General features: G+C 38.4%; 1 pseudogene; it reads right to left on the reverse strand.

Annotated features, from left to right (window-relative positions):
* Positions 1-789: 789 nt before the first annotated feature.
* LOC104872835 lies at positions 790-1,105 on the reverse strand (annotated as a pseudogene).
* Positions 1,106-9,120: the final 8,015 nt, after the last annotated feature.

A 9,120-nucleotide genomic window follows, 5' to 3' on the forward strand; every position in this document is an offset into this window, starting at 1 on the left:
TTAAGATCCTAATTGTAACACTCCCAGTCCATATAAGAAATCCTACTGGGCTCTACTACCTAAAGGTTTGCCTCTTTCACACTGAAGAACAACCACCCAACAAGCCTTGAGGGGAAACCACATCTGGACCACAGGACATGGGCACAGTCACCATTGTGTACGTAGCTCAAGAGTTAGCACCATATTCAGTAGAAAACTTGGAAGCAACAACACTGGACCAAAGGGTCCAGTCAGCCCCATTGCTTATATCAGTAAGGCAGGTACTAGCAGTAACTGTTGCAGAAAAAGGAAAAAGACAAAGCAAATATAGAGAGAAAAGGATTTTTTTTTCCATAAGAGATAATACAAGTGTAACATCTGATACCAAAAACTTAAGTCATAATGGAAATGTTAGGCCGGATATACACAGGATACAGTCAAAGTTGTCACAGTTTCTCAAAGTTGACATGCTCAGTCCATTCATTTATTTTGATCATTGTCATACTGTTGCTAATTAACTATCCATAAATGAAAACAAAGTCACTGTGTTGAGGGACTTCCAAGGGGCCTGCATTCCTGGAGACTGCAGCCTGTCACAGAGACAGGCTTACATTTTTTTTCTTTTCTTTTTGCTTTGTGGTGCTAGGGTCTGAACTCAGGCCTTCTTGCATACCAGGTCAGTGCTCTACCATTGAAATACACCTCCAGCTCAATTTTTTTAGATGCAACATGCACATACATTGAAAAGCATAAATCTTTTTTTTTTTTTTTGATTCCCGCAAAGGCTTATTGTGCACAGGGGAGAGGGGCTCAGTCCTTCTTGGCAGCTGCTTTCCTCGTGGTGGTCAGCACGTTGCTCAGCTCCTTGCGCTTCCTTTTGGCTCGGATGTGCGTCCCCACCCTTTTCTTGATGAACTTGAGGGCCCACTTGTCCTTCGACACCTTGAGCAGCTCCATGGTGCACCGCTCCTAAGGGGTGAAGCTGCACATCTCTGGGATCATGTCCGCACGAACTTGGTGTGCTTGGTGAGGAGCCCGCAGAGGGGCTGTACCTCGGTTTGCTCATGTCCTTTGTTACCTTGTGGTCTTTATTGAGGCCCACGGCCACAGGGCAGCATAGAGCCATGGCAGCTGCTCTTCAATGGCGGCTACAGTGGAAGCTAAAAAGCATTAATCTTAAGTGTACTTTTGCTGGCTTTTGTCAAGTGCACATACTAATGTAACCCAATAAAGAGTTCTATGATCAAGCTGTCATTTTTTAAAAAGTTACTTAATGGAGTTGAGAGTACTTGTTTCAGAGTTGCTGTGAAAATACTGAACTAATGCAAAAAGTGCTTTGTAGCTTATAAGTGAGGTCAAGGGTGAGGCACTATTTTTATAATTGTAATTAAGATGATCATTATCTCTTTGATGAGTATTGACACAAAATGTGAAGCAAATTCTAAGAGGGTGACAATTTTAGTTAGATTTATAACCTTAATGACTCTGAAAGCTATTACTACCCCAGTGTTAATTGTTAAGCAATTTGCACGCAAGTGCTCTCACATAATAATGACAGGACTGCTTGTGTGGCGTCCATCTGAGTAGTCTGAGGAACTGTATCTCTCTTGATGTGTGAAACATGTCTGGCAAAGAGGCAGCAACAGCATCCTCTCCTTTTGGTTCAACTACCATTGGTGTATTCCATTTCCCAAGCTATCTGTCACACAGTTGGTGAACATTGATTAACCAGATGGCTAAGGATTGGACAGGGCCACTGGCTTTCTGTTTTCCCTTAACAAAATGACACATGGCAATATGAACATTTGACCACTGCCAGAGTACCCGAACACTTGACCAGTGTTTTTTTTGAGTGCCAGAAAATCCTCACTGTTAGTATTGTCAAGAATGTGGTTATGATGTATTTTGGCATCATATAAATTGAAGCCAAGATTCCTGAACATAGCCAGGTAAATCAAGTAGATAAACCAAGTAGATCATCATTACAGTCATAAAGGTATGAAGTGGTAATGGCAGGGAAAAGAGAAAAATATTTGGACTACATTTTGGAAGAGAAGTTAACATTTGCTGTTCAATTGGATTTCAGGTTGGTAAGGGAGTAATCAAGCATGACTTAAGCTCTGGCTTAAGCAACTAGGTGAATAAAAGTGTCCTTTACAGAGACTGGAAGCACTAGACAGAAACAAATTTCTGGGATGAGAAATTAAGAATGCCAATATGGAGGGCTGGGGATTTACCCCAGTGGTTCTGCAAGTGCACGTTCCTGAGTTTCATCCCCGGTACCAAAAAAAAAAAAAAAAAAAAAAAAAAAGAAAGAGAGAGAGAGAGAGAGAGAGAGAGTTCCAATATAAATATGAATGACCATCCAGTTGGAGATTATATATAGGCATATTATAGACATGGAACTCAGAGCAACACCTGAGATAGAGCTGCTTATACAAATGGCATGTAAAGATATTTATATTATTTATTGATTTTTGGTAGCATTTAAAGGCATTTCTTTGACAAGAGAGTAGGACAAGGCATCAAGAAACTCTAATATTTAAAATTTGGACAGAAAAGATGAGCTATTAGAAAGAGGAAGACACACACAGGGGTGAGGTAGAGAACATTAGGCGACAAGAGAACCAAGTTGGTGTGATATTGTGAAGTAAGGAGAGGAGATGGTGATGGATCAAAGTTTCTTTTTGACTAGGTGAAAACAAAAACTTTCTATTGATTTGGGCAATGTTAAAAAAAATCATTGGTGATTTTGCATAAGTACTTCCAGCTGAGTGGCCCAGAAGTAGCTTGAGCTGAATGGCTTGAAGAGAAAACAGCTAACAGAAATTGCTTAAGAGTGAGGTGATTACACCTCTTCATTCTGCGTGCAGTTGAATATTTCTACCTGGTAGAGAGGAACAGTTGTAAACTTTCCATTTTCCCTCAATGATAACATGGTGAATGTAAGTCAACGTTCTACTCTTTCCAGGTAAAATGACAATGATTTAATTAGACATTTTAAAAGGGGTCTTGAGAGCCCTATCTCCTGCATGGCCTCCTCTGGAGCTGCGCTGTTTCCAGCAGGAGCTGAGTGATTGGCTACAATGCACACCAGTCGGGTGAGTTTGACATCATTGCCCCAGTTTGGACTCAGAGCCCTCTCTCCTGCACAGCCTCCTCTGCAGCAGCGCTGTTTCCAGAGGGCGCCACTGACTGGCTCAGACACAGTGGTAGGAGGGTAGCAGAGCAGGCACCGCTGAGCACCGCATCCCCCATTAGATTCTCTGACTGAGCCAGTCCTAAGACGTGCTCTGCAGAGGCATGGCGGGCTGTAAAGGGTGGTGATTGATCCTATTATGTGACTGATTGTATCGATAGGGATAAAGGATTGGGATTGATTTGATGAGTTGTTTGCTCAATTATGAAAATAAGAATGTCTATAAGTCATTAGCAAATCAAAGGCTAGGATGCAACAATATCAGGAAGATTTAATGACCCAGAGCAATCTGGGTCAACCCAGATTGATCCAACCAGGTCAACCCAACAGCAAAAATAAAGATGAGAAAACACTTAAGCAAGCCACAAAGACAGACTTCCAGTCCACCAATGGTAAACAGTAGGGCAAAGGAGAATGAAAAATCAAACAGTGAACCTTCAGCACACTCAGAACTCACAGCACAGGAAGTGAAAAAACTGATCAATCAAGCTCTAGAAAAATTCAAAAGAGAAATTATTTCCCAGTTAACCGTAGAGATGGTGAGCTAGCAAAATGAAAGACATGATTCAAGAATCCAGAACAGAAACTGACAAAAAAATAGATGAGCTTGGGAACATAATAGAAACCATGAAGGCCCAGAATAAGAAAGAAATGGAAACAGTGAACGCCCAAAATAGGAAAGAAATGGAATCCATTAAACAGATTCAAAGAGATATCCAAGAGATTAAAAACTCTATTGAAAGCATACATAACAGAATAAAAGATTGCGAGGATAGGATCTCAGATATAGAAGATAGGATAGCAGACAGTGACCAGGAAAAGAGAGGTCTCTTAAAAACAGTCAGGGAGCATGAGAAATTGATCCAACAACTCATAGATGATGCAAAGAAGAATAACATAAGACTGATAGGAATCCATGAAGTACCAGGAGAAAATGCAACTGACTTAAAAAATCTGTTCAAAGAATTAATGACTGAAAACTTCCCAAACCGAGGGGAAGAATTAGACATACAGATAAGCAAGGCATATAGGACACCAACTAGCCATGATCAAAAAAATTCTACACCTAGACATATAATAATCAATATCCCACAAACCCAACAGAAGAACAAAATACTACAAGCAGTAAGAGAAAGGAAACAAATCACACACAAAGGGAAGCCCATCAGGATCACAGCAGACTTTTCAACACAAGCCCTCATGTCGAGAGCCTGGAGTGAGGTATTTCAAGTCCTAAAAGAAAACAACCTACAACCAAGACTGATGTATCCTGCAAAACTCTCTTTCAAAATGGATGGAGAAATAAGATACTTCCATGACAAAGAGCACTTGAGAAACTTCATGAATACTAAACCAGCACTACTAAGAATTTTAAACAATATTCTAGAAAAAGACAATGAAGATCACAACACCAGGAGGTCCAACAGAGCAAATCAAATAGCCAAAGCTAGAAACTAAAAAGAGAGGACAAAAAATAAAGAGTTAACAAAAGGCCAATAACAGGATAATAATAAGTCAGTAGGTATCAGTTATAACTATCAATGTCAATGGCCTCAATTCACCAATTAAGGGAAACAGACTGGCAGAATGGATTAAGAAGCAAAATCCAACAATATATTGTATACAAGAAACACACCTAGTGCAAAAAGAAGCCCATAGACTGAAAGTGAAGGGATGGAAAACAATTCTCCACGTGACAGGAGCACAGAAAAAAACAGGGGTAGCAATCTTATTCACAGACAAAGCAAATTTCAAAGCAAAACTCACTAAGAGAGACAAAGAAGGCCACTACATCCTTGTAAAGGGAACAATTCAAGAGGAAGAAATGACAATCATAAACATATAAGAGCCAAATATAAATGCCCCCAACTATATAAAACAAATATTAAGTAACATGAAAAACCAAATAACCACTAATACAATTGTAGTGGGGGATCTGAATAGTCCAGTATCAATAATAGACAGATCATCTAGGCAAAAAATCAACAATGAAATAGTAGAACTGAACCAAGCTCTTGAACGCATGGACTTATTAGACGTCTATAGAGTATTTCACCCCATAAAATCAGAATATACATTCGTTTCGGCTGCACATGGGTCACTCTCCAAGGTAGATCACATACTAGCTCACAAAACAGGTTTGAATAAATGCAAAAGAATTGAAGTTATTCCCTGTATATTATCAGATTGCAGTGCAAAAAAGCTGGAGATCAATAGCATAAGAAACCATAGAAACTTCACAAACACATGGAAATTGAACAACACTCTCCTGAACAATCAATGGATCACAGAGGAAATCAAAGAAGAAATTTGACAGTTTTTACAAATAAATGAAAATGCCAAAACAACATACAGGAATCTATGGGACACAATGTAAGCAGTTCTACGTGGAAAATTCATAGCACTAAACACCCACATTAGGAAAACAGAGCAAGCTGAAATAAACAACCTAAGAATGACTCTTATATTCCTAGAAAAACAAGAGCAAGAAAAACCCCAAGCTCGAACAAGAGAGGAAATTATAAAGATTAGAGCAGAAATCAATACAATGGAAACTAAGAAAATGATATAAAAAATAAATGAATCGAAGAGTTGGTTTTTTGAAAGACTCAATAAAATCAATTAACCCTTACCAAACCTTATCAAAAAAGGGAAAGAAAAGGCTCAGATCCATGCAATCAGGAATGAAAAAGGCGAAGTCACAACAGATCTAACAGAAATCCAGAGGATCATCTGTACATACTATGAGAAACTGTACTCTAATAAAAAGGAAAACACAGAAGAAATGGACAGATTTCTAGATACCTATGAATTACCAAAGTTGAACAAAGAAGATAAAAAAATTTTAAACACCCCAATCACAATCAATGAAATTGAAAATGTAATAAAAAACTTACCAACAAAGAAAAGCCCAGGTCCTGATGGATTCACTGCTGAATTTTACGAGACATTTAGAGAAGATCTATTGCCATTACTCTTCAGACTTTTCAACGAAATTGAAAGAGAAGCAATACTTCCAAATTCATTCCTGGAAGCAAATATCACTTTGATTCCCAAACCTGGGAAAGATGTAACAAAAAAAGAGAACTATAGGCCAATCTCCTTAATGAATATAGATGCAAAAATCCTCAATAAGATACTAGCAAACAGAATACAGAGGATCATCAAGAAGATCATTCATCCCAATCAAGTCAGATTTATTCCAGGGATGCAAGGATGGTTCAACATATGTAAATCAATTAATGTAATACACTACATTAACAAAGTCAAGGACAAGAACCACATGATCCTCTCGATAGATGCAGAAAAAGCATTTGACAAAATTCAACACCCACTCATAATAAAAACTCTGCAAAAAATTGGAATAGGTGGTCTATGTCTCAACTTAATAAAGGCTATGAAAAACTAACAGCCAACATCACATTGAATGGCCAAAAACTGAGAACCTTCATGCGAAAATCAGGAACAAGACAAGGATGCGCACTATCACCACTCCTCTTTGATATAGTTCTGGAAATATTAGCCATAGCAATTAGACAAGAGAAAGAAATTAAAGCAATAAAGATAGGAAAGGAAGAAGTTAAACTGTCATTATTTGCTGATGATATGATACTCTACATTGAAGACCCAAAAAACTCCACCAAAAGACTTCTTGACTTATTTGACACTTTTGGCAGAGTAGCTGGATACAAGGTCAACACCCCAAAATCAATATCCTTCTTGTACACAAATAAGAGACTCACTGAGAGGGAAATTAGGGAAACAATTCCTTTCACAATAGCACCCAAATAAATGAAGTATCTGGGAATCAACCTAACAAAAGAAGCAAAAGACCTCTCCACTGAAAACTACAGCACTCTTTAAAAAGAGATCAAGGAGGATTTAAGAAAATGGAAAGATGTCCCCTGCTCCTGGGTAGGAAGAATCAACATAGTGAAAATGGCCATACTAACAAAACTGCTATACAGATTCAATGCAATACCAATTGAAATCTCAACACTATACTTCACAGAACTAGAAAGAAGAATCCAAAAATTCATTTGGAACCATAAGAGACCTAGAATAGCAAAAGCCATACTAGGCAGCAGACACATGGCAGTGGGTATAACAATTCCCAATTTGAAACTGTACTACAAAACCACTGTGATAAAAACAGCATAGCTCTGGCAAAGAAGCAGACCTGAGGATCAGTGGAACACATTGGGAGACACAAAAACAACTCTAGATGCACTCAACTACCGCATCCTTGACAAAGGAGCTGCCATTCCCCCTGGAGGAAAGATAGCCTCTTTAATAAATGGTGTTGGAAAAATTGGATCTCAACCTGTAAAAGATTAAAATTAGACCCTTATCTCTCACCATGCACTAAATTAAAATTCAAGTGGATTAAAGATCTAAACATAAAAACAAAAACACTAAACTTGCTGGAAGATTAGTTAGGCAGAACTCTGGAAGACATTGGCATAGGAAAAGACTTTATAAACAAATCCTCAGTAGCACAGGAACTAGCAGAAAGAACAACTGGGATCTCATCTTATTAAAAAGCTTCTGCACTGCAAAAGAAACGATCAACAGAACTAAGAGACAACCTACAATGTGGGAAAAATTTTTTACCAGCTGCTCCTCAGACAAAGGACTATTATTTAAAATATATAAAGAACTCAAAACAACCAGCCCCCCCAAATATAAAGACCCAATTCTAAAGTGGGCATCTGAAATGAACAGACATTTCTCAGACAAAGAAATAAAAGCAGCAAGTAAATATATGAAAAAAAGGTCCACATCACTGGTCATACAAGAGATGCAGATGAAAACAACACTGAGATTCCACCTCACCCCACAAAGAATGGCTGCTATCAAGAAATCAACCAATATCAAATGTTTGAGGGGTTGTGGGGAGAAAGGAACCCTTCTCCATTGTTGGTGGGAGTGCAGACTTGTGCAACCACTATGGAAATCAATATGGAGATACCTCAAAGAGCTGGGACTAGAGGTTCCATTTGACCCAGCCATCCTCTGTTGGGTATCTTTCCAAAAGAAGTGAAAGAATCATACCATAGTGGTATATGTGCACCCATGTTTATAGTGGCATAGTTTGTAATAGCGATAACTTGGAAACAGCCCATCTGCCCATCAATTGGAAACTGGATAAAGAAGATGTGGTTTTTCTGCAAAATGGAATACTACTCAGCCATAAAGAATGAGAAAGTAGATTCATTCATAGTTAAATGGGTACATTTTGAGGATATACTTCTTAGTGAAATAAATAAGGCACACATATGCAAATACCGAATAGTATCTCTGGTGTGAAAAACTAAAACAGTACTCAAGATCCTAATGGGACACTTAGCAAATAGGAAGAAAAGGACCAAAAGTGTAGGAACAGTGAGAAGGGTACAGAAGGGGGAACAAGGGAAAAGGAAAACAATATGAGAAAATGTAAAAATGGAATTATAGTGTTTGAAAGGGGGAGGGGAGGGGAGGGTGAAGGGAGGGCAGAGACAAGGGGAAAAAATGAGAACCAAGACCTGGCATGTAAAGGTACAAGATCCCAGTAATGAATGTAACTGCACTGTCTACCTAGAATGTACCAATAAATTAAATTTTTAAAAAAGGGAGTCTTAACTATGAAGGCATGACTCCAACTTGGCTAGAAGGCAAATCAATTCAGGTTTGAGACACTGATGGATTGTTGTGTCTTGGCATCCTCTTATTCCCTGCTCAATTCCTTCCCCTTCTTCTTGAATCTCCATATATTTTATTGCCAACATATCCTCTCTCTAAGACTATAAATGTGACCAATCATTCCCATTTCTTTCATTGATACTGTTGTTTTACAAATGATCATCTTTTCTCTTCTTTCTGGCAGCTTCTCAAAAAGAAAAGTCTACACAAACTGCTTATATTTTCTACATCATATCCCTTCACCAACTCACTGTTGT

Source organism: Fukomys damarensis, unplaced genomic scaffold (genome assembly GCF_012274545.1).
Source record: "Fukomys damarensis isolate Sample0158 unplaced genomic scaffold, DMR_v1.0_HiC HiC_scaffold_38, whole genome shotgun sequence".
Taxonomy (NCBI): Eukaryota; Metazoa; Chordata; class Mammalia; order Rodentia; family Bathyergidae; genus Fukomys; species Fukomys damarensis.